The sequence below is a fragment of the Galleria mellonella genome, unplaced genomic scaffold, assembly GCF_026898425.1.
Source record: "Galleria mellonella isolate WM207_F2 unplaced genomic scaffold, CSIRO_AGI_GalMel_v1 utg35, whole genome shotgun sequence".
Taxonomy (NCBI): Eukaryota; Metazoa; Arthropoda; class Insecta; order Lepidoptera; family Pyralidae; genus Galleria; species Galleria mellonella.
In genome coordinates, this window is record NW_026442082.1 from 2,748,334 (window position 1) to 2,774,619 (window position 26,286).

Here is a 26,286-nt window from a genome sequence, read left to right on the forward strand (position 1 = left end):
TTGGTCCAATGGTTATTTTTTTTAAAATTGGTACAGTAGTTTCGTTTTTAAATCAATATTAAATTTTACTACAATAGAAGTCGTAATTTTTTATGGAACACAATCTTAAATTATTGTTATTAAAACTCATTTTTAAGTGACTTTCAAAAGATGGAAATTTCAAAGATGTTACGTGATTGCGTTGCCAATTCTGAACTGATCTGCACAATTCTTCTTATAATCAATAGGGATTAATTAAATGGTAATTAAATGTTTACATTTTTTTGATTGAAGATTGGCACATTTCTTTGCGAAGTAAAATAAGACCGTCCATTGTTGCCGCTTTATCTTGCTTTTGTGTAATATTTTGTATTTTATTTTTTGTGTACCTGTTGTTAATCTTTATAATCTGTTATAATTCTTTGAAGGGAACAATAAGAAGATTTCATTCTTTCATTCATTAAAATTTATCAATCTGTGCACACAATTCCGCGTTCTAAATTAAAATATTTTCCATAAAATAAGCCTCTGTAACACTTTATAGCTTATCAGTATTATGTGTGTACGTACTGATCGCAGTATTGGCATCAGAATCTCTCTTAAGACATAACCGAAATATAACTACGGTTGCTAATCCGCTAACCAAGTGTGGCAACTACTAGCAAAACTCTTGCTGGCGAAGTCTATGTTCAGCAGCGGACAGTAAACAGCTGATATAATAATAATAATTTTACAATTGAAATGTCTTTCTGCAGAGCAAAATATACTTGTCAATAACCGAGCTTGGCTTACTAAAATATGTATCATAAATTACGACCGCTAGAACCCAACTTTCATGAAGTAAACTTAGCGGGCTTTATTATTCATAAGATCATAGGATGCATAAAATATAAAAGAATATTGTGTTGTTTACACCAGGCTTTTCTTGGTTGGAATAAAAAGAAGGATTTCCCCGAGAAAGTTGTGGATTATTAATATTCTTTTCACGCCTACTTTCCCTCTTTGTGTTTCGATAATAAAAAATAATGAAGTTAATAACGGTTAATGTAATTTACGGCGCGTCTGTCAGTGAACAGACTTCAAAAAAATTGCTATATATCAATTTTACTATATTTTTTTGTATAATCTTGAATTTTTATTAAATAAAAAAAAGTAAAAAGGAACTTACTGAGTTGGCTTAGTGCGACCAACCGTTGAGAGTAATAAGTAATAAAAATATATACTAACAGCCACAACAACAATAAATATACAATAACAAATAGATAGATTGTGACTTCCGGCTACATATCGGAATGGGGGGTATCACGGGCAAAACACTATACTTTGTTACGTACATGGTACTGCTCATGTCTATAGGCGACGGTTACCGCTTTCCATCAGGTGGGCCGTCATCTTGTTTGCTATTGTAAGTGGCATAAAAAAATACGGAGAGAGTCACTATTAGAAATTGACAGACCAGAGAGAATAAAAAAGTTATGTCATAGACATAAATTGGGGGCTCGCAAGAAATACATATTACTCTTAAATGTTAATTGCATTCTAAGTTGCATAAAAATCACAGTTGATTCTGTAAAAAAAAAACCGTTGAGAGTGGAAAGTTCGCTTTACAGTTAGTTGGTCGTAATTCATGGACCATGTCGTCTCTGTGTTTGCTCAGGATGATGTAGTCACAAGGCAGGAAGTCCAGTTCTGGTGGATAACGTTATACGGGGATCAAAGTCAGCTTATAAACAAGACCGTTTCAGAAACAAATACTTCACTAATGAGTCTCAAAGTTTCCAGAAATTTAATTTAAAACTTTGTACATAGGTTTATAAAGTTATTTAAGTGTTTAGTTTTCGCTAAGAAAGGATTTTTACGCGAGTATCTGTTTGAACATTGTTTTCATAACCTTTTTTCTGTTTCTTCAAAAAGGGCGTATAAAGATTTTAAAGGGTTGGCAATGCGACCGTTATATGCCTAGTATTCCGGCCGTCCATAGGCTACGGTAACCCCGTTTACCATCAGACGAACCGTATGCTTGTTTGTAGTAGCCTGCGCACAATCAGTACATAGCATCGCAGACGTGGCCGCTGCCCTCAATCTCTCCGTATGATATGGAACACTAACCGCCTCACAAAAAAAATATATTAACATCCATTATTGAGAATGAGATTTCAAAAAGAAAAGACGATATATATTAAAACTCTAACTAAAAATATTAATACAGGGTGTTATATTGAGTTTTCCTTCTCTTATTTTGGTGAATACAAAATGAAATTGAAATCGTCAGCATCCTTTGACAAAAATATTCTACCGTCGAAATCAAATGTTTGTAATATTTAATAAAAATAGTCTAATATTTAATACAAAAAGAATTATATTTGAATTATCATTAAAATTAATATACTAATACTTTTTCTTCTTCTCAGCCATTGTCTGTCCACTGCTGAACATGGGCGTCCCACATAGACTGCCATAAGGAACGATCCTGAGCCCCCCGCATTCACTGACTCCCTGCAATGCATTTGAGGTTGTTACTCTATCTATTGTGGCGGTTATCTTACACTGCATTTAAATACCCATATGTCCTTAACATAATCAAAAATATTTCAAATTACCTACGCAAATAAAGTAATAATTACATAATTTAAAAACCAAATACGATATCAAATGCAGAAGATTAAATTATCGAATATTATTAATTTAATAGCTGTCATTATAAATATTATCAGTGAAATTAATACACTTACGCCCCCCTAATAATAAGAATAATTAAAAACATCTGCTTGCTAATTACCATGCAGATGTTTTTAATTGTGTAACAGATAATAGGTATCGCCCATATCAATATGACAGCCTAATTTTGAACTAGAAATAACTTGATAGAAATTTGGTAAACTTTATTTTTTGTCATCATCATCATATCGACTGTTAACTGTCAGTTCGGTTTTTGTCAGTAGTTGCCACACTTGGCAAGCGGATAGTCAACCGTAGTTAGCTTTGGTGATATTTGAAAATGGACGCTGCTGTCCATTTCTCGTTCAATAAGTTCCCTTAGTCACCTCTTATGACACCCACGGGAAAAGAATGGAAGGAATCACACGGCAATTTACTTTTTTTTTATTTTTTTTTTTTATTTTACTTTAGAAGGGAAACATCAGGTATTGTACTTAAGACATATAAAATAGTATGCACAACCATAACATAAATCAGTGAAGTTTTCACAATAAACCAAACCAAATAATCGAGAGCAGATGATTAACATAAACATATATATAATAGTATATACATACATATACACGCACATACATTTATTATTTTTATTTTTTATACAACTTAGAATGGCAAACAAGATGACGGCCCCCATATATATATATATATATATATATATATATATATATATATATATATATATATATATATATATACATATACACACACATACACATACACTTAACATACACATAATTTCTTGGCATAGAGGAGACCATTATTAATTTATAACATTTTGATAAATTATTTTGCAGTAAAATCGTCGACAATATTCTGCATTCGTATCTTTGGAATTATAAGTATGAAGGCATAACACTACTGACAAATTCCAACCAACGAAAAGAAACAGCTACACAAAGACAGCTGCTCGGCAGCAAAAACACTCGTGCCTCTGCATATGCAAGCTAATTATTATAATTCGGGAGGATATTTCGCTCAATATAGTTATTAACTGATATCAGTATATCTATATATCGATTAGATTATTGTTGCCATCTGTTGCTTTCCCACGAGTGTTGTAAGGCCGAGATATGTTTACTGATCGGGATAAAAAGTAGCCTACATCCTGCTCCATCCCATATAGTAAGTGTATACCAAATTTGATAGAAATTGAAGAAGCCATTAAAACGCTATAAGACAAGGTAAAGTTAGTGTTTGGTCCCGGCATAGAATAGGCCACCCCTTCCTTTTCCGTGGGTGTCGTACATGGCGACTAAGGGAGTACAAGTGATAGGCAACAGCGTCCCTCTTAAAATAAACCCAAAGCCAAATTGCGGTTACCAGTCCGCCATATATCTATTTTATATCGGTTCTATTTTGAACCTTTTTTTTACGTCAGGAAAAATGCATCATGCAGACCCACACAGCTTAGGAACCGTGTGGGTACTACCGCACTCCTACCGGCTAAATAACCTGACGATATACCTCCCATCTCATAAAAGCGACGGTGCCGCGGTTTCCCACTTTGAAGTCTACCGGGACCACCACTAGAGACCCATCGAAGGACTCTCTATAGGCGCGCAAGGTAACTATATGCTGCGCGCCCACTCTCAGTCTCCATTCCTCCCGTGATGGGCTTTGGATGTATCTATTTTGAACCCTTATATTTTGTAATTACAAATAATCACATAATTTGAAAAATTGTCTACGTATTAATAAAGTGAAAGAATGCTACTAAATTATAACGTACTAGCTAATGCCTGTGGCTTTGTTTGCGTGGTATTTATTTCCTTCGATTAACATTTTTAAGTTTTATGTTTCTTATTGTAGTGAAATATGTCTGGGAATATTGGACCAAAATTAACAAATGACGTGTCGTTCTTATTTTTTGCCTTAGGTCAAAATGACTTTACTTAAGTAGGTTGTGTACTAAGCTGTATAAGTTATTATAGTTTTTTAACTATACCACAGGAACTCTTTAATTTTCTGTGTTTAAAAGTATCTAAAATGTTCACTGGGGATGTATGGTACTACCTTGCAAAAATTCATTCAAATCGGTTTAACAGTTTCGGAGATTAGCCCGTACAAACAGACAGAGAATCAAAAAATTTGAAAAAAGCTGGATGTATTCTATTGCACTTCTAACATCCCCCTGACTCGGATTTTAACATTTTTTCAATTTTATTATATGCATATAGATTACTTTGTTATTACTCTGTCCATAGATTTCCCGAGAGAATTTAATATAATCTACTTACTACGTACTACGCTTACAGCAATCAGAGTCTAGTGAGATGTTTAATTGGCTTTCAAGTTTGCTAAAATACGTACTTGGTTAATTTTATATATAATTAATAAGTAATAATTAATCAGTTAATGAATATTTTAATTTCAAGGAAGGAATTTCAATTTTGAAGAGGTGTGTATTCTTGGCATACAAAAGGCCACCAAACGACAAAGTAAATTTGATAGTCAAAGAGTGGGCAGCAGCGTCCATTTTAAAACGTAATCAAAGCCTTGTTGCCAACTCACTTGCCAAGCGTAGCAACTACTGGCAAAACCTTCCAAGGGAGAGGTCTATGTTCAGCAGTTAACAGTCGATATGAAGATGATGACGAAATTATGGAAATAATAAAAAAAACTACAACTATTGCTTATATGAGGGTCTTTTTTTTTAATAAATGATAAAGAAATAGTAACTTCGACTATTCTAATGGTATGCGTTGGTTAAATACCAGTGAATGCTATTTGATGGGAATGAAAAGGTAGGTCAGTTAGCCTATTGTGATGAATTTACCTGGAATTGAATATGATGGTTTATATATAGCTACTCATGGGTCCCACTACTAGAAATCCCCCCTCTCCCATGTGAAAGTGTCACCTTCCAGTATCAAAAGTTTTTGAGTCGCCTTCGTTAAACAGAAAGATCATTGTCATACAGATATCTTATCGAATTTCTGCTTTATGTGCCCTCAAAAACAAAAGCTATAATATATTTAAAAAAAGATTACGTGACCATGTCACAAATATCAGACTTAAATTATTTTTTATAGTTTATAGCTGCCATAATAATTTTATGCTGTCATCATTTAGCCTACTGAATTCTCTCAAGCAAAATAAATCTATTAACACCTCTTTATTAAGATCTGTCATCAATTGTATGAGTTTAATTTAATGACACTATATGCACTGTCCCATTATTAACACTTATTTAATATATTCGCCTATTGAAGTTTCAATAAATCCCATCAAAAATATAATGTCAAGTCTCGCAACCAGTTCTTTTATGACAAAAACTTATGAGATCTCATGTAATACCAAGTCAGTTATTTTAATATGTATAGAAGTAGCTATTTGACAACATTATCATAAATTTTATCTTTTTATAGTGATCATATCAGTATTAGATAACTTTATTTCTATAATAATTATAAGGACTTGATTATTTCACATTGCTATAAATAAATAGGAAAGAATAATCTAGTACAAAATCCAGTATTTCAATTACTAAATAAAACTTAACAATGCACTTAAAATAAAATTATTTATAACATATGTTGTTATATATTATATTGTTCATATATTCGTAACATACACAACAATACATTTTATGAGACCGCAGAAATTGTGTGAAAGACGATATGTCCTGAACAGGAGTGAAATTCGAAACGTCTGCAAATGGACACGAAAATGAACGGAAAAGGAAAACATATAACGCCGACCCCAAATAATTGGGATAAGTGCAAAATGATGAAGATGATGATGATGATAAGCAATAGAAAATATCCATTTTCACACGAGTGAAGCCCGCAATTTCCTCATGACCCAGTTAAGCATAATCTGCTGTCAAAATTTGTTAGTCATATTTGCCCACGAAATTATATTGTTTATCTTCAAATTGAGTACATATGTAGATCTAATGCAATCAATTTAGACCAGTGTTTATTTCTGTCTCGGTCCTCATATAAATGTCAATAGTACGTATTGAAAATATATGGAAATACGTATTTTGTATGCGCATGCTATTCCTGCTGTATTTTACATTGCATCGACGCAGCCAATAAAAATTCTATCCTTTTAAAGCTTTAATTAAAGAATAGCTTGCAATATAAAAGTAACGCACAGTACTAAATATTGGTTTTCTTTGTACTAACATTTTATTTTACATAGTTACAAATGTATAATGTAATGTGTTGCATTTATTAAAAATAATTTCTTTAAATATTATTTGAATTTAAGTCATGATTAAATTTATTTTGAATATTGGAAGTAGGTTTTTATAAAATATTGTATTAAAGGCAAAGTAGTAAGGAAACCGTCGAATTTTTGATAAATAAAAATAATAAAAAATAAACGTTGCTTAAACATATTGCGAAGTAAATAAATGCATTATCAGATAGATATAGGTAAAAGATAGGAAGAAGAAAAAGACAGGCATCGCCTGCAACAATATAAATATTCCCTCTGAGAAATGCTTACATGTGAAATCTGTAATCTGTACTAATATTATGTATGTGAAAGTGAGTTTGTTTGATACCTTATGGTGTCCTAACAGCTTAACCAATCACTATGAAATTTAGTATACACGTACTACATGAGATGGAGAAGTATATAGGCTACTTTCTATCCTGGTCAGTAAACATATCCCAGTTACACGTATGAAGTCGCGGGTAAAAGCTAGTATATCCATAAATGTGAAAGTGAGTTCGTTTATTTGTTTGTTTGTTAACTCTTATCACCTTAATGATAACTGCCAATAAAATTATAAATTACTTTGTCTACTGTTTGAATCAATATTTCATTTATTTATTAATTTATTTTACAACTTAAAATGGCAAACAAGCTGACGGCCTACCTGATGAAATGTGGTAACCGTCGCCTATAGACATGAGCAGTATCATGGACATAACAGAGTATACTCTTTCGCCCATGATACCCCCCATGCGTTGCCATTCCTGAGGACTCAGGTGTTATTCCTCTGTACCCTGTAAATTCACACCATATCCCGTCCTTCAAACCGAAACACAGCCATGCAAACACAACTGCTTTACGGTTGAAACACGAATGGGACAGAGGTACCCAAGCAAACGACTTTTGTACAAAGTCTCTCATTGATAATAAACTGATATAATGATTTTATATAATAATTTAATTATTTCTTTAATTTATTCTATTACCAAAGTTTAATTTGTAAATTTTACAAATGTCAATGAAAGACAATAGGTTCAGGCGAAAATTCCTCAAGAAGTTATTAACAATATATGAAGAGAAACCACAGAGTAATTGAATGGCCGATTGATCCAGTCACTTCACTGGAGTGCCGATTAACCTACATCCATAAGTATAATGTCATTGAAAACGGGCTTGGTTTTATTTTATGCGACTAAATTAAATTTTACATTCATTTCATTGTGTAAAAATTAATCATTGTGGATAGCATTCTTATTACATTTTAACTGGTGCTAGTTTTGCTTGATACTTCGGACAGATAGGTAATCTATTTATCAAGCGAATTCAAAAAGAAGCAGGTTTACAATTCGGTTATATTTTATTTTTACTTGTTACCTCATAACTCCCTTATTTTTTAACTGATTTGGAGAATTCTTTTTTTAACTGAAGCATATACTTACAGATTGTTTCCGTAGAAATAAAATAGGCCACCCCTTCCTTTCCCGTGGGTGTCATAAGAGGCGACTAAGGGAGAGCGAGGGATGGGCAGCAGCGTCCCTTTTAAAACACCACTAAGGCCTAATTGCGGTTGCCAACCCGCTTGCTAGGCGTGGCAACTACTGGCAAGACCTCCCCAAGGGTGAGGCTTATGTTCAGCTGTAGACAGTTAAAGGCTGATATGATGATATTATAACAATAAGAGGGGTTTAAGAATAGCGTATTACTTTACAATTTTATCAAAATCAGTGCAGTAGTTTAGTTTTTAAATCAAAATAATTGAAATCCGTGATTTTGTTAAACACAAAATAATATCAGTGAAGGATAATAGGTGAGGATGAAAGCAGGTCAGTCGGCCAATCGTGACAAATTTATCAAAATTAACCACGTCAGTTACTAGGGGAACCCCGTAACCTCTCCTTTACTAGCAATTTCTCATTCCCGGACGAAACTAGTTAAGTGTGTAAAGTTTAACGAAGGTCTTCCTTCACAATTCGTCAAACTTTAAAAAAGAGGTCAGTTTAAATAGAAACATTTGGCGTCCCATTATTTCTGCTTACCCTAAAGGCGTAACAGATATGTATGTTTGTATGTACGAGTACATATATGTATATAAAACTAATAATGAAATATACAGTTAAGCTAAAATTTAACATAGCATTAATTTATATTCGTATTTTTAATAGCCAATTTTCAGAAGAACAATATAAATAAATATATATTTTCAAAGTCATTAATAATAGACCAATAAAAACACTTATGCACTGACGCAATCTCGTAAATTCTAACACCTACTTAATTTTATATCGCATTGAATCATTTTACGTATTAGAACAGGTGTACAAATTACGAAATAAATCTTCATACTAAATTATATACGACTCAAGAAACTCAGTGTGAGTTTACATAGCAACGAGATTACGCATTTGAAACGTTCTTTTATGTATATGCATGTTCGCACGTTGATTAATAATGTTTTGATTGTACTATACGTATGTGAGTCTCGCTGAGAAGACAAATAAGGTGTATTGTACGTGTAAGGATATAAGACGCCAAGATCCAAAGAAACAATTCGTGAAAGTGAACAATGCTCCTCAAGAAACTGGGTCAAAGTCCCGCTTATAAATGCAAAAGTTTATATAGATATTTGGATGTTCATTACTCAATAACGCTTAAATGACTTAAAGGATTTGAATGGAATATGCTATACAAACGAATTGTTTAGCTCGCTGAATAATTTGAAGCTTTTGCAAACGAGCAACCGTGTAGGAACATGTTACGGTTTCATAGGTCCATTCCGTAGTATTATTTCAGCCGTTAACTAGCCATTGCTGAATATAAACCTCCCCTTAGGGGATTTTGCCAGTAGTTGCCATGCTTGGCAGGCAGATGGGTAACTACAATTAGGCTTTAGAGATGTTTTAAGAGGGACGCTGCTGCCCATCCCTCGCCCTCCCTTAGTCGGCTCTTACGACACCCACGGGAAAGGAAGGTGTAGTTTATTCTATGCCGGAACCACGCGGCAATATTACGTATAATAAATGTAAATATTTTATTTCTTCAACTCATGTGACCAAACATAAATTTTTATTTTGATACTAAACTACATATTCTAATATAAACATAGTAAATAATAACAGCCTTCAACATCAGCTTCTTTCAGATTTCCGGCGGAAGTATGTCATTATAGTCGCCATCTTGCGCCCCGTTCAATTATTTCCGGAGTGGTACAATAGCAGAAACAATCAAAAATAATACGTTGATGTTTGGAACATTCCAACACATAAAGGATTATTATATTGGTAGAACTGAAGTGATCGTATCATCATTAACATTACAGCCATTCATCCCCATGCATTTGAACGAACTCTACAAAATGGTTATACTACTGTTTCCCGTGGCTTTTACCGCGTAAATCAGCTTACAAAGTATCAATTAACTAAACAGTCGGTCAGTTAGTCACTCAGTCAATCAATCAATCAATTTTATTATCTGCCGAATATAAGTATAAGTAGTATTAGTCATTAAGAGAACTTAATGATACAGGGATGGGCAGCAGCGTCCCTCTTAAAACATGACAAAAAGCCTATCCCGCCTGCCAAACGTGGCAACTATTGGCAAAATTCCCCTTATGAAGCAAGCAGGCTTATGTTCAGAAGTGGACAGTTAACGGCTAATATGATGATAATGGCTCCATTACTAACAATATACCTTCTCAGGTCGATCTCTTTTTTATGCAGCTTAGAATAGCAAACAAGCTGACGGCCCACCTGATGGAAAGTGGTAACCGTCGCCTATAGACATGAGCAGTATCACGGAGTTTACCCTGGAAACCATCGTGGTTAATTCTTAATCAATTCATTACGAGGGGACAATTGACCTTTCATTCTCATCCATCATCTCTCAATGGTGCCTAGTCAGCGTATACTTATAGAGTAGGTAGGGTTAATGTTCCATTTTCAGTCATTAAAACAGTCTATCTTTGGGAATTTGTTTGAAAAATTGTAGGCTTTAACTTAGCTTAAAATTTATGTGACGGCTCTTTAAAGATGATGCTAATTTATTAGCTCAAACTAAAGCAATTTCGAAGTACCAAATGGTCAATTGAAACGTTAATTTATTGCTTCCAATCTAGAAAGTATCAGTCTTTTTAAAAATATAATCTTATTTAAAGGGGAACTCCAAAGAGGGAAAACAAGTGTTTTAGTTTAAAACAAAGTTAAAATAGAGATCTTGTGTTCGTAATTTTTTGTTTATTTCTCCTTTATAATTTTGCTATTAGATTTTTAAAATGTGCCCAATTTTATATACAAATATTAAATATACTGAAAAGAATAGAATAGAAATAATATAATATAGATTTTATAAGCTCTTTTAAATCGTCAATTTTGTATTCTTGTACTGTTAGTTGTTATCTGTTGATGTTAATGTTTACCTGATGGAAAGTGGTAACCGTCGCCTATAGACATGGGCAGTACCATGGACATAGCAGAGTATACTGTTCCGTAAGAAATTCAACAGTTCCCTTCTTATCATGTTTTCAAATTATCATGTACAAGACAACATTTTTATGGGTACTGTGACTATAATTAGTAAAAATAGTATATAAATTATTAAATAGAAAATAAATAAATAACCATGAGCAGACTTGTCCCCACAAACAGCACCCGTTCACGAGTATGACGGATGAGCCAGTTATCATTACGTTCAACCATAGGAAAACCAACGACCCGACCCATCACGCCGCCAGCTATATGTCTAATAGATTACATCTCTAAACCTTTTAACCATTAAATAATAATTAGTTGAAATCCTTCTATCCATTAGCAGAGAGACGTAGGTTCGAATTCTACCGGATCGAGTTATCGCAAGATATTTCCGATTTCCAAATGTAAAGGTTACGCATTGGAAAATATTTTCAAACAATATTCGCTTTATTTGGAAACAAAATAACATGTGCATATATGTGGAAAGGGTTGTTAGTAATGGGGATTACAAGCTCGCTTGCAAGCAATATACCCTGTCAGCTCGAACTATTTACGGTCCTCCTGTAAACCATCGTACTGGATTCCAGGTGAATTCATCACGATGGATATTCATCAAGATGGTTTACTGGTACTCCGCGAGCATATACTATTTGGGAGTTGGGGTATCATTACATTATCAAAAAATAAAAATTATATTATTTTACGTATTTTCCGTTATATAAATATATCTTTCTATTTCTCTTTTTTATGTATGTTTGTCTATGTTCATTTTATTTGTGTGCTGCAAGTGAAGCAAATAAATAATATTTCTAACTATCTATAGAATAGAATAGAATACTTTATTCAGTTTTATGTATCACCATATTAAATAAAATTAAAAAAAAAAAACATGCAAATTATATGCAATAATGTGTTAAAAATAAATTAATGCGTATACAGATAAAATAATCTATATTTAAAACATAGACATAAAAGTAATACGACTGTTCCAGATTCAGTTTAATTGAGAATGAACTCTTTTAATATTGTACGTACTGGCCACTTATAGTTTTTACTATAGAATAATGCAATTTATCCAATTATTTAAAAAAAGAATGTTCAAAACATAATACTAACGTTTTTTATTTATCTCGTCGTCCGTATAAATATATAATTTTGCTTATCCGCATTTGCATCGTAAGTGTCACCGTTTTTAGCAATGACTAAAACACAACATTGTATGCCTTAGATAATAGTAGGTATAATTTATTTGCGAAAAACATTATTCATTATTGTACGCAATAAAACCTTTATGGCATTCTAGCTCGGAGTAGCTTTCATATAATTAATGTATCATAGAAAGTACATAATATATCACAAATGATTTTTTTTTATTAATATTTATAAATGTCTGTACTAGATACGAGTATACCGTGTAGTCTCGACAGAGATAGAGCCATTCCTTACTTTTCCGTCAGTGTCATAAGAGACGACTAAGAGAACTTAATGGTCGAGGGATGGGTAACAGCGTCTCTCTTAAAACATCACCAAAGCCTAACTGCGGTTGCTAACCCGCTTGCCAAGCGTGGTAACTACTGGCAAACACCCCAATAGTAGGAGGGCTATGTTCAGCAGTGGATAGTTAATGATTGATATGATAATATATAAACTACCGTAAGGAACCGTTCCCTATGGCAGTCCATGGGAGAGACCTATGTTCAACTATGGACAGATAATTTACAGAGCACAGAGGAATAACACCTGAGTCCTCAGGAATGGCAACGCATGGGGTGTCATGGGCGAAACAGTATACTCTTTTATGTCCATGGTACTGCTCATGTCTATAGAGGACGGTTACTACTTCCACCACCACCAGGTGGGGCGTCAACTTGTTTTCCATTCTAAGTTGCATAAAAATAAAACATAAATAAACACTTTTGACATACTTTGAATTGCATCATGACTAAGCGATTATAAATTGAATTTATCCAAAAGGGTACGTTAGAAGCAAAGGTCTCACTGCGGTTGATGGGTGAAAAGATAAGAGTTTACCCTGATAGGAACAAATGCGATCGTAAACTGCCTCGTTTAACATGATCCCATGATTTACCCATGGGTGCCATTAGATAGTAGAATGATTTTGCTTTTGAATACCTTTCAAAAGAAGTTATTGTAATGTTTTTTTTTTTTGTGTACATTTAAGTATACACATTTATTTATGTATGTATTTTTGTATATATTATGGGCTTTCGTCGCCTGATTTTGGTACAATTTTCCTTTGCGGTAATCGGTACTGTTTACTCCTGCGTTGATATCACATTAATCTCTTGTTTACAGATTAAAAACGACTTTAAAGCGTAAATTATTTAAACAGTTTCCATAAAAATACTGCGCCAAAAACATGTCAACTTTTTTATACATATGTGCATAAATAAGGTTACCATAATGTACATTTATTACTCAGTATATGGGAATTGTATGCTTAAATTAAAAATAATAAAATAATAATAGTTGCAGTTATATGCTAGTTAAAAAAAGATACTTCGCAGAAATCAAACCTTTGTTTGTATTTTTATAATACAATGCAACCGTTTGAACTTTACAAGTTGAGTACGATAAATTTCGCTTTTAATTACTTTTTTAAGTATAAAAAACGAACAAATGAGTTAAGTTCCAAAGATAAAACCTTTTCGGTTTATTCTTTCTGAGTTCGGGAGGATTTTAAAATTCGAAATTCGAATTTTTATAAACTCTATCAGTATCGGTTATATTTAAAATTGCAAATACTAAATATTGTTGCTCCGCCAATTGAGTTTCTGTATCTTGATTAAATCTTATAAGACGGAGAAAATATTTAAAAATAAATTTAGCGGTAAGATATTTCTCCAGATCTATTAATTCTTAGAGCATGGTATGTTTTCAGTAAGGAATGAATTAGAAAAATAAATTATAGGTATGTTTTAGTAAGTAATGATAATGAAAAATGGATTATAGGTATATTTTAGTGAGGAATAAAACAGAAAAATGAATTATAGGTATGTTTTTAGTATAGAACGAAATAGAAAACTGAAGATAATATATTAAAAAATATTACTAATATTGCAATGCAGTACCAAAATAAAATATACTATTATTTCCTCATACAGAAAGAGTATCATAACTTTTGTAAAATATCTATATAGTGTCATGATGGAAGTACTTAACAATATGTCATAACTCTAGACGATTACTATCCCTTGGATGTTATAAAACGTGACAAAGGAAACCAGTTTCTTTTGAGAAATTCTACCATAGAAAATCTCGATATTAAATCATATACTATACCCCTTGGTCCACCATCTTATAAAGAGAACCCCATGCTCGGTATTTCAATGCCTTGTCATGTAATTGAAAAATAACCACCATTAAAATTTCATTTACTCATATATCAAATGCGAAAGTTTGTAACAATGGACGTATCATCAACATCCATTTAATGTTTGATATTTTTTCACGTAAAAACTATTGAACGGATTTGAATTTAATTTGGTACACAGGTAGGCTATATGGTAACTTAGCACATAGAATTCTTTATACACTAAAATATGCGGGTTAAATATCTAACTTAATAAATATATATCTAACTTAATAGTCAAACTTAATAATTATAGATTATATTTGTTTATAATTACTCCTCTCCATCCAAAGGTTGCCTGGAAGAGATCGCTCTCAGTGATAAGGTCGCCCATTGTTTCTTCATTGTGATTATTTCTTTCTTGTAATTATTTATATTTATAATGAGTTTACTATTGTAATCTTTTGGAGGAAACAATAAAGAGTATCTATCTATCTATAGTACATATATTACTCACCGCCATGTAATCCCAAAATAAGCGAAACTTGTATTATAGATACTATGCAGCTGACAAAAATACTTAGTTTTCCTGTAAATACATACGTATTATACATACAAAACAAAACAAAAAATCCAGACCGATACAAACAGATGTGGGTATTGGTGAATATAAATATTTGTATTGCGTGGGAATCGAACCCGCCTAAGGTAAAGCAGCAAGGTCGTCATCAAAATTAGCTCGTACACTCTGTCTAAAATATATTTATTTTTACTCAATTCCATTACCTATTTTAATTTTTAAATGTTCCCATTTTTTGTAGAAGTTCATATTTCATGTACCATATTAATAATAAAAATAATGTAGCATTCTCTATCAACAACGAAAATTCTGCAACCTTTGCTCTAATAGAAATATTAAAAATTATATACATTCAAAGAAATATGAACTCTATTGCTTAAAGTTTTCATAAAGATTTTCGTAAAAACTCTATGCCATAAATCCGTAGCTCATTTCAGTTTTTTCCAACGAACACTAGGTATTCGCTCGGCCGCATATTGTATGAACTGCTCCAGAGTTAAGATTGTGGTGCAGTAAGATGTAAAATATGAATGAATGAATCATCTAATGAACAGGGAAATGTAGGTATATTTTATTACACAGTAAAACAGCAAATTTAGTTATGACAATACACACATCGACGAATATAGTTTTAATATGAAATTCTCTAGAAAATTGCATATTATTGATTACAGCTACCATATTCAAAATAAAATAATTAAAAGTAGGAACACCATAAAAGACTTAGGAGTGACCTCTGATTCAAAATTAACTTTCGTGCCTCATATAGATAATATAGTTAAAAAAGCTAGCATGGTGTTGGGATTTATTATAAGAAACACTAAAGATTTTCGTAATAGTTAAATTTACCAAAATTATTTTATATAATAGTCTTGTCCACAGTATATTGGAGTACTGTAGTGTACTCTGGCGTCCACATTATTGTACACATGTTTTACATATTGAACGTATTCAAAAGAGATTTTTATGGCACCTCTCTTATCTAAACAATAAAGGAATAAAAAACTCCTCTTATATTGACAAGCTGAAGCATTTTCATATCATCCCATTAGAAAAAAATATGTTTTAAAATACTAACGTATATAATAGATTGTCTACAAATGCTTCAATTGTTTAACTTTCGTGCTCCCTCTAAAATACCTCGGAAACAGATAACATCTTTATGTTCTCCGTTAAGAAAAACAGTGTTAGGAGCCAACTAACCTGTACCCAGATTATGTAGGATTCTGAATGCTCACCACGATCAAATTGACATCAATTTTGGATCCATCAACAGTAAATATAACTTATTGAGGAAAATTTTAGACATAAGTTCTTAATCTATTTATTGTTCAGATATTGTAATTGTCATTGTTAATAATTATTAAATATTATACTAGTGCACGTGGTGTTCGCCTGTAAAAGATTTTTACATTAGGCAAAATTATTTTTTATGTTATTGATTAAGTAGCATGTAAAATGTAAAAGTTATAGGTGAACCTTATTAAACCGGTTCTAAAATTTTTGAAAGCCTAACGTGAATTTTCTTAACGTAAATTTTTATCAACAGTAATTTTTTTTTCACACAGCAAAGTAAAGCTGTCATCACAATATTAATATTGAACCAACACGGAAGTGTCTTTTATTTTTTTTATTTTTATATCCAATTTGAACGTGTTTGATTATTATTTCACTTTATTTTAAGTAATTATAAGGTTTTTTTTTTAACGAGATAAATTAGTTATCGTCTTACGCTTAAAAATATAGATGTATAAATTGAATTTGTGGTATTATTTCCAATTTTGTTTCTTTTTTTTTAAATATATATAAATTTAATCCTGGAACAGATGGAATCTAAGTTTTAATATGGAATAACTTTGCATATTCTTGCAAAATTAGGAATATTTTGGGGCGTTGTAATGGCAGGAAGGTCGACTCGAATGGAGGGTCTGAATTTGACAGGGACCTCTTGTATGCTTTGAACCTCCTGCGTTGTTATTCATCCCTTTTTTCATACCCTTTTAAATTGTAAGGGAGATTGTATTTTTTTTTTGTTATTGGACCGTCTTGGCCCACTTTACTATTCCTTCTTATAAAGAAATCAGTTGTAGTAAGTAATCGAATCTATTGTTGATGATAAGACCTTTATTGACAATGGAAAAAAATAATACTAACGTAATAATATATGTATGTATATATATATATATATATATATATATATATATATATATATATATATATATATATATATATATATATATATATATACGTTTTATGCATTCCACGGCCTTATTATATTGTAAATAGTTCATCGAAATCCATAAATCATATTATAATCATATCTATACTATAGCATATCAGCTTTAAACTGTCCCCAGCTGAACATACGCTTTCTCTTATTGGAGGGATTTGTCAGTAGTTGCCACATTTGGCAGGCGCATCACCATAAAATAATAATACCTAAATATAAATTATGAAATGAACCGAGAAATAAAATTAATTCAATTCCAACCATAAAACAATTAAGATAAGTAAGTAAGGGTAATAACACATGTTCCCATGTACGATGTACATAGGAACACATGTTCGTTCGTGTCATACCCTGACCTCAAATATCTAAGAATGCTTATGATCCTTGAGCCCTAAAATAAAACCAAAATAGATTTGATGACCTTCGTACTTTTATAACAACAAGGTCATCAATAAGTAAACTGTTTCTTTGACCTTGACGATGTTGCGTTTTATTATATAATACTCTACCTTTCAATGGTTACAACGCAGATATTTTTTTCTGCAGTTGTGTATTATTTTTATCGATTATATATGTAACAAATTATAGCATTACAATTAATCATAGGTAATATGGATTCCTCTGGACTTTGATGGAGGAAAAAAGGTCATCACACATTTCGACATCGACAAAATTTTTGAATATGTTAAAAGTCTGTTATCCAATATTTTTTTATTCGTTATTATATCAGTATGAAAATTTTGTAACTAAAATATATAGATATTGCTATATATTACGCACCCCTAATCACAATGCACAACAGTTATCGATTTGTGGTTTTTACTATTACTTAGATGAAAGTGTCGCCCTCTGGTGTCTTATTACTGTATTCAATTACATGGCATTTTCCTGCAACTTCATCCCTCAAGATAAAATATAATTTACCTCTTTTTCATACAAAAAAAAACATGTATGCCAAACAGCTTATCTAATATTCTTGAAATTTATATATAATGTTTTGGACGGAAAAGTCACAGATTAATTTTTGTTACTCAATGCAAGTCTAGTCACAAAAATAAAGTCTTGGATAAAAGGAAAATATCAATAAAGATTATGTCTAGACCATATCGGTTCAACATCATCATTTATCCACCCACATCGACTCGCCGAGAGAAAGCCATGTTGATTTAGTTGTTCTAATTTACTTAAAACGTTGTTCGTACTACGAAGCTACACAAACGCCTCAAGTTTTCATATGGATTTTAGGTCTAACGCAAACAACAGCTGTATATGCTTGTAACGCAAACAAATTACGCACGCGCTATGAATACAATAGAGTTACAAGAAATTCGACTGTTTAATTTTCGAAGTCAAATAACCTAAGTAGTTTGGTCACGCGATTGTTTACGCACCTAACTCTCTACTGTACCCAATGTTTGTTACCGGCAGGCTGTGTCACCTCACCACGTATCGAACGTAATTAAATTGTATTCCACAAGGAACAGACTTCAATTGTAGCAAAACTAGTTATTTTAATTTAAAAATTAAAGTATTGGATCAGTCTCAAAATATATCCTTTAAGAAGAAAAAAAAAGTTGTCCAAATATTTTTACAACTGACGGAGTTAACATAAAAAAAAAACAAGCTAATCTAGAACCTCCTTTTTGAAGTCGTTTGTAATAAATTACCTTAGTAGTCTAGCGACTTAATATGTCTTTACCTGTCGATGATTGCAAATTAGATACCCGAATAGTTCAAATAAGGTATCACTAAAGAAATGGGTCGAAATTGAAAGAAAACTTATGAGCCTTCTACGAGTATATCGATTTATAAAATTTCTGTCTTAATATATATGTCAGAAGACGGCCGTAGCTATACTCTGTTTCCTCCGACTCAAACGTAGTCAACAAAGACTAAACTATCGTGGGCGTGAATTGATAATAAACAATAGTTACTAATCCCACTTTATTTTCATACCGCAATCACTTTCGTTAATTTAAGAAGCAAAAGTAAATAAATAATGTCAAATTAATCGAAAATAAATTAGAACAGTACAAGGGAAGATGCAAGATATAACGATCCGTTCGTCATGCGGTGTTCGACTGATGAATGCCGTCCCTATTCTTGTTTTTGTCGTTTGAAAGTGTTTTTTTTTATACCACTGAGGTGGCAAACAAGCATACGGCCCACCTGATGGTAAGCGGTTACTGTAGCCTATGAACGCCTGCAATACCAGAGGTATTACGCGCGGGTTGCCGACCCTAAAGAAACCTCTTTACCACCCTTTTGAAGTTTCGTCAGGGCATCCCTCCATTTTTCGTGCGTGCATATATATTACAAAATGGGTTTAATCTTACCTTACTTGATAGTAAGTGTTGACAAGATCATTAATATTCCATAGAATGGATAGATTTTAAGTTTCACATACGGCTAACGAATTTTACTTCACTCTGTATATATATATGGCATAATTAATTGATATAACACATAGATAGACCATATCTTGCAAATTTTATATCAATCATAACAAAATCCTTTTAAATTCTATTCACAACGCGCACGTAACATTTCTAAGGTCAATGGAGTCCTTGGAGAAATCCATAATCTACGTAATCCAGACAAATGTGGATAACGTACTGGTCGACGTTATAGATCCCTCAGAGAGCGATTCATGCTCGCACTTGTCAACTGTTACTTCACTACGTGGCGAGGTAAAGTAGGTCACTCAGAAGACGGGAGTCACGGGAACAATCATTTCTAAGATTATATCATTCTTATTGCTCCAACTTAGCAGGTACGTATTGGAGTTACACAAACTGGAATGTTTAATTTTGTGTTGTGTCATAGAAAGTTATTTCGCGTATTAAACGACTGTACGGATATATAGTATCTAGATAGAGTATCTTCTATAAATTGTTAAATAAAAATTGCTTTCTTTTATTTGGCGCGCTGTTGAAATTGTAATACTTTTGTCATTTTTAATATAATAAACTTTCAATTTATTTACTTATATTTATTATTCATGTCAGCCGTTAACTAACCGGTGCTGAACATAGGTCTCCCCTATAGGGTTTTGCCAGTAGTTGCCCAGCTTGGCAGACGGGTAAACAACCGTAGTTAGGCTTTGGTGATGTTTTAATACAGATGCTGCTGCCCATCGTTCCACCATTAAGTTCCCTTAGTTACCTCTTACGATATCCATGGGAAAGGAATTCCTTTAAAAAATAAATATTTAATTTATATTTACTACACTACTGTACACTAAAAGACGACGCATTAGTTAATGCTATCCAAAACTCCTATGATTTGGGTAAGTACAAATATATCCTTATTAATATTATAAACGTGAAAGTGACTTTGTTATAGCGCCTTAACGGCTTAATCAATCACTATAAAATTTTATATACACATACTTAATGGAATGAAGAAGTCTATAAGCTTATCCATTCCATTAAGTCTGTGATATGTTTACTAATATAAAAAATAGCTACTTTTTATCTTAGTAAACATATCCCAGCCACATGGATGAAGTTGCGGATAAAAGCTAGTATAAAAAAATCTCAATTATGAGTATAAATTACTATAATCCTTCACTTTTAATTTGACGTCAGGCCCCTTCTGTTGTAATAAAAAGGGTAAAATCATTTTACAAGAGAATGTAATAAAGTCACAAAAAACGCGACCATAAAATTTCAAAAGCATATTTTGCGTAGGCCTTTGAAAGTTTACATCGTTATAAATCCTATTATTATAGTCATTTTATCACTACTACAATTAAAACGATGGAGATTATCATGGACGACACAGTATACTCTGTTATATCCATGGTACTGCTCATGTCTATATGTCTATACCAATTTCCATCAGATGGGCCGTTAACTTGTTTGCCATTCTACTTGTAAGTTGCATAAAACAACGAATCTAACATCCTATTATATGTACATTTATATATTCACATTATTGTACCTATACATATCTCTATATGTATTTAACAAACAGAGTTTCCTGCCTCCAGGCAAACTGTTTATAATTACTCCTCTCCATCTAAAAGTTGCCTAAGAGAGACCGCTCTTAGCGATAAGGCCACCCATTGTTTTCTCAGTGTAATTTTTATTGTAATCGTTTGTATCTATAATAAGTTTACTATTGTAATCTTTAGGAGGAAACAATAAGGAGTATCTATCTATCCTATTTATATGAATTTAAAACATGCAACATTAGAAGTTAATTTTACTTCGCAAAATGAATTTTTTTGCTCTGTAAACAAAAATTAGTTTTAATCTTCGTAAAATTTACGTAGTAAATCGATCGTAAAAGAATTATTGAAAATCGACAGAATCGATCGCGTTATAAAAAAATACAGACGAAAAAATACTCTTATGCAAGGTTAAGTGTGACCAAAATCACCTAAAATAAGTACCAACTTAAAAACCCCTCCGAGTTACTCACTTAAGATTTTAAGCACCAAGTGTAGCACGCACTTTAATATTTAAGTGGCGCTGTTGGTCGCTCTACGTCTGTGCTTGACCTAAATAATGTTGAAAACAGATCGAAAACATTGCTTAATGCTACATTGTTTTGGCATCATTAGTATTCAGTATATTTATTACGTTAATAGTAAGTATTTATTTATTTTAAAAGGTACATCAACAATATAATACAGACATTAATTTTAATTGATATATAGCGCTTGCATCTTGCATTATAAAATATGACTTCTGTTAGCTTCTTAATAATTGACTGTAAGAGATCCCTTTATGAGTCTACGATTGTATATTAAATCTTTTAATGAGTCCAATATAAATTATGTATAATAAAGATTTTATAATACAATTATCATTGCTGAACATAGCCCTCCTCCATACGGGAGTTTTTGGCAAAAGGGTTGACATTCGCAATAAGACTATTGGTGTCGTTTTAACGACACTACTGCCCATCCCTCGACCATTAATTTCTCTTAGTCACCTCTTACGATACCCACGGGAAGGAAGTGGAGGCCCATTCTAAGCAGAAACCACACTGCAAAAAATAATGTAATATAACGTCGAAAAAAAACGCAATTACAAAATAAGATCTTAGCATAAATCCAATTAAACTTAAAAATTAAACGCCTTATAAATAAAATAATCCAGTAATTCCTGTTATTTTAATATTGATTATTGTTGGTGAATCTATTACATAATTGTAGTGAAGCAATATCCAAGTAAATTGCAGGAAATATATAAAAAAATATAAAATATATGGGGTTCTTTAAAAAAGGGATAAAGATGTTCCTTTAGGGTCAGCAATACCCTTCGTTACTCGTGCGTAATACCCCTGGTCTTGCTGGCGTTCATATGCTACGGTAACCGTTGACCGTATGCTTGTTTGTTACCTTAATGGTATAAAAAAAATTACTTTACATACATTTTTTTTTTATATACAACTTAGAATGGCAAACAAGTTGACGGCCCACCTGATAGAAAGTGGTAACCGCCACCTATAGACATGAGCAGTACCATGGACATAACAGAGTATACTGTTTCACCCATGATACCCCTCACGCGTTGCCATTCCTGAGGACTCAGGTGTTATTCCTCTGTACCCAGTAAATTCACGCCATATCCCACCCTTCAAACCGAAACACAGCCATGCAAACACAGCTGCTTCACAGTTGAAACACGAATGGGACAGAGGTACCCAAGCAATCGACTTTTGTACAAAGTCTCCCTCTGGTAAACATTACATACATTTCACCACTATTAATGTTAACAAGATAAATATCTAATTATATATAAAAAACAGTACGCGCATAACATGAGGAGAGTGAATACGAGTATATATCACGTTTCGGATAAGATATGTCTGATATTATCATTACGATATTATACACGTGGGGGCCACTCGAAATTCTATTGCAAAAACAAAAAAGGTCCTTGAATGTATATTAAGCTAATTTATTTCCATTGTACGTGATATAAATTATGTATTATGTAAACTGGAAACGGCTATTTTGCTCTAAAAACTATTGTTTCTGACTCCGTGAATAACAATATTACAGAATTATAAAGTAAACTTCATATCGTTTGATTTAAACTGAAATCGAAAATATTAGGGTTCTTTTCTATTAGTGAAAGTGAATACTAGTACTACGATAGTTAAATAATAACACATGATACATTTACGTCCGTGTGGTCCCGGCATGGAATAGGTCACCCCTTCCTTTCCTGTGGGTGTGACTAAAAGAACTTAATGGTAGAGAGATGAGTAGCAGTGCCCCTCTTAAAACATCTCTAAAATCCTAACTCCCCTTATGAGAAAGGCTTATGTTCAACAATGGACAGATAATGGCTAAAATGATGATGATGATGATGATAAGGTATTTTTTATCCTAATACACAAGAGGGAATACGATTGTTATAACTAGTATAATACTCGTAAAACGGGCAATTTCACAGCCAATTGATTCGATGTTATGAAGCAAGTCAGACAATGTGAATTTATGCCCACACGTCGTAAACCGAATCATTCTTGAGTATCGTCGTCTTGAAAATTTATTATCTTCTATTTTTAGGCATTCACTACTTTATGGAGGTTTGTTTATGGATAATCCATTTATTGTCTATCTATCTTAGATGATAGGATAACCACATACTTGGTTATTCTATCGTCTAAGATATACGAGTATAGGCAATTTGTTATTTGATATTTTATTTTTAAATTGTGTTCCTTTTTTGAACGATATCTATATATATTTTTACCAGGAAATTTTATAAACTTGCTGTGTTCGACTTTTCCGTCAATTGTTTCGACTACATCCGGAAGTCTTTAAGGGGTGCACGGAAGAAGGGGGAGGGAGCACTTGTTATTTTCCACGAAAAAAATGTTATAATTAATACCTGTTTCTTCGTATAAGGCATTTTCAAAGGTTATTTAAATTACTAGTATTTTTGCCGCATAACTAATTCAATGACTTGAATAGTCATTAAGGATTGTAAAGTTTCTTTTTTAATTTGATAAAATTATACACAATTATAATATAAGGCGCAAACGACACCAAATGTTATGTAAAAATATAAGTACTAACTAGTTAAAAATTTTACGTAAAAAGTAATAAAATTGAGTAGCATATTATAATTATTGATAAGTGTCAGACAATCACACCAATCTCAATCTGGGCTTCGAGCAAAGGCACCCTGTGATACAAAGAATTAAGTGACGAACATCTCAAAGCACAATTCCAGAAAACCCAGACGCGAGTCAATCCAGAATAATCATTTTCTAAATTGACTTGACTAGATGTCAACCACATTTGCGCAAAGCAACGTGCTCACTGCTGCATCACAGCGGTTGGCAACATTATAAAACAGTCATTATTCAGTCATATTCGAGATTCAAATTTAAATAATATTTATTCAATTATACTTGTTTACGAGCAAGTTGCATAGCGAGCCACCATTTGAGGCCGCTGACACCGCATCGCATCCAAAATTCGTGTAAAATTAGGGGTAATTGCTGACGCTGCAGCACGAAGCTAGCCTACGTGACGACTCACTCCTGGTTCACACTTAGAACTGAGCAGTGATCTTAATTATAATTAGATAAAAAGAATTTTATACTATAACTTTTAGAATTAAATTAGTTTTAATAAAATTTAGTTTTTTTTTTTTTTTAGTCCTCCGGCTGTCGTCCGCATAATTAGCACTTTTAAATTGTATCTTTTTTTTTTAATCTACTGGAGGGTTCGGAAAGTTATTACGAGTATTTGTTGAAAAGAGCCCGCGAGAGACTCAAAGTTATTGTTTTAAATCTCTGTTACCATTATGTGTATTTATTTAAACGTACTATGTTAAAAATTACATGACCATTAAAAGACCGTGCATGATCGATTAATGACTATGCCCATTTGTCATTCAAGTAATTAAGTAAAGTGTTTTTATAATAGTTTTAAACTTGTTAAAAGGTAGTTTCAAAATATCCTTCGGTATCTTATTAAAACATTTAATGCCCATTCCCATAAAAGATCTAGATGAGTAATTATTAAAATGCAAAGTACTGTTTAATTATACATTCTTGCTGAAGATCAAGTATTCGTTATAGATTGTTTTGTATTCTAAATTGCAAGTCAAATATCTGATTTGTATTAAATTAATTGTATAATTTAACAGCGATTGAGAATAACAATAAGAACAATAGAGGATAAAATCGAAATTTTAAGTATCCTTTTAACAAACGATTACAATTTATTACAAAATATTAAATTTACCTACTTATACAAAAATTTTATTATAATGGAATATATATAAAAGCAAATCCTTCTATAAAAAATAGATGGACTAATATAAATACAAAAAAATCTGAAGCTGCTTGGATGTTAGTGGTATTGTATTGTATCAACTGTTAACTGTCTACTGCTGAACATAGCTTTTCCCATAAGGGGGTTTATTCAGTAGTTGCCAAGTTTGGCAAACGGGTTGGCAACCGCAGTTTGGCTTTTGGTGACGTTTTAAAAGGGTCGCTGCTGCCCATTCCTCCACCATAAGCTCCCTTAGTTCCGTAGTTCTTACGACACCCACGGAAAAGGGAGGCCTATTCTATGCCGGGACCTATACGGTTATTCGATGTTAGTTACTTTCTCAAAAAAAGGATTTAATTGAAATTTTTGAACACGGATAGGTTGTATCCTAACTTAGGTCACAGTATACATTACATACTAAATCACGTAGGCGAAGCCGTGAAATAGAGACAGTATTATAAATAAGTATCAAAATCCGTTCCGGAGCTACAGAAAAGGTAAAATAAATAGATGAATGCAGATAACGACTTTGTTTTATAGTATTTACAGTAACTACTTTCTATTAAATTTTACTGCGTAGTA

At 32.3% G+C, this 26,286-nt stretch overlaps 2 protein-coding genes across 6 annotated transcripts in view; one reads left to right on the forward strand and one right to left on the reverse strand.

Annotated features, from left to right (window-relative positions):
* The window catches only part of LOC113514504 (uncharacterized), a 408,650-nt gene that overhangs the window by 308,576 nt on the left and 73,788 nt on the right, over positions 1-26,286 (reverse strand). The window lies entirely within an intron of this gene.
* LOC113514358 (neuropeptide F receptor) overlaps positions 1-26,286 on the forward strand; it is a 91,857-nt gene that overhangs the window by 55,368 nt on the left and 10,203 nt on the right. The gene's annotated exons all lie outside the window — the stretch shown is intronic.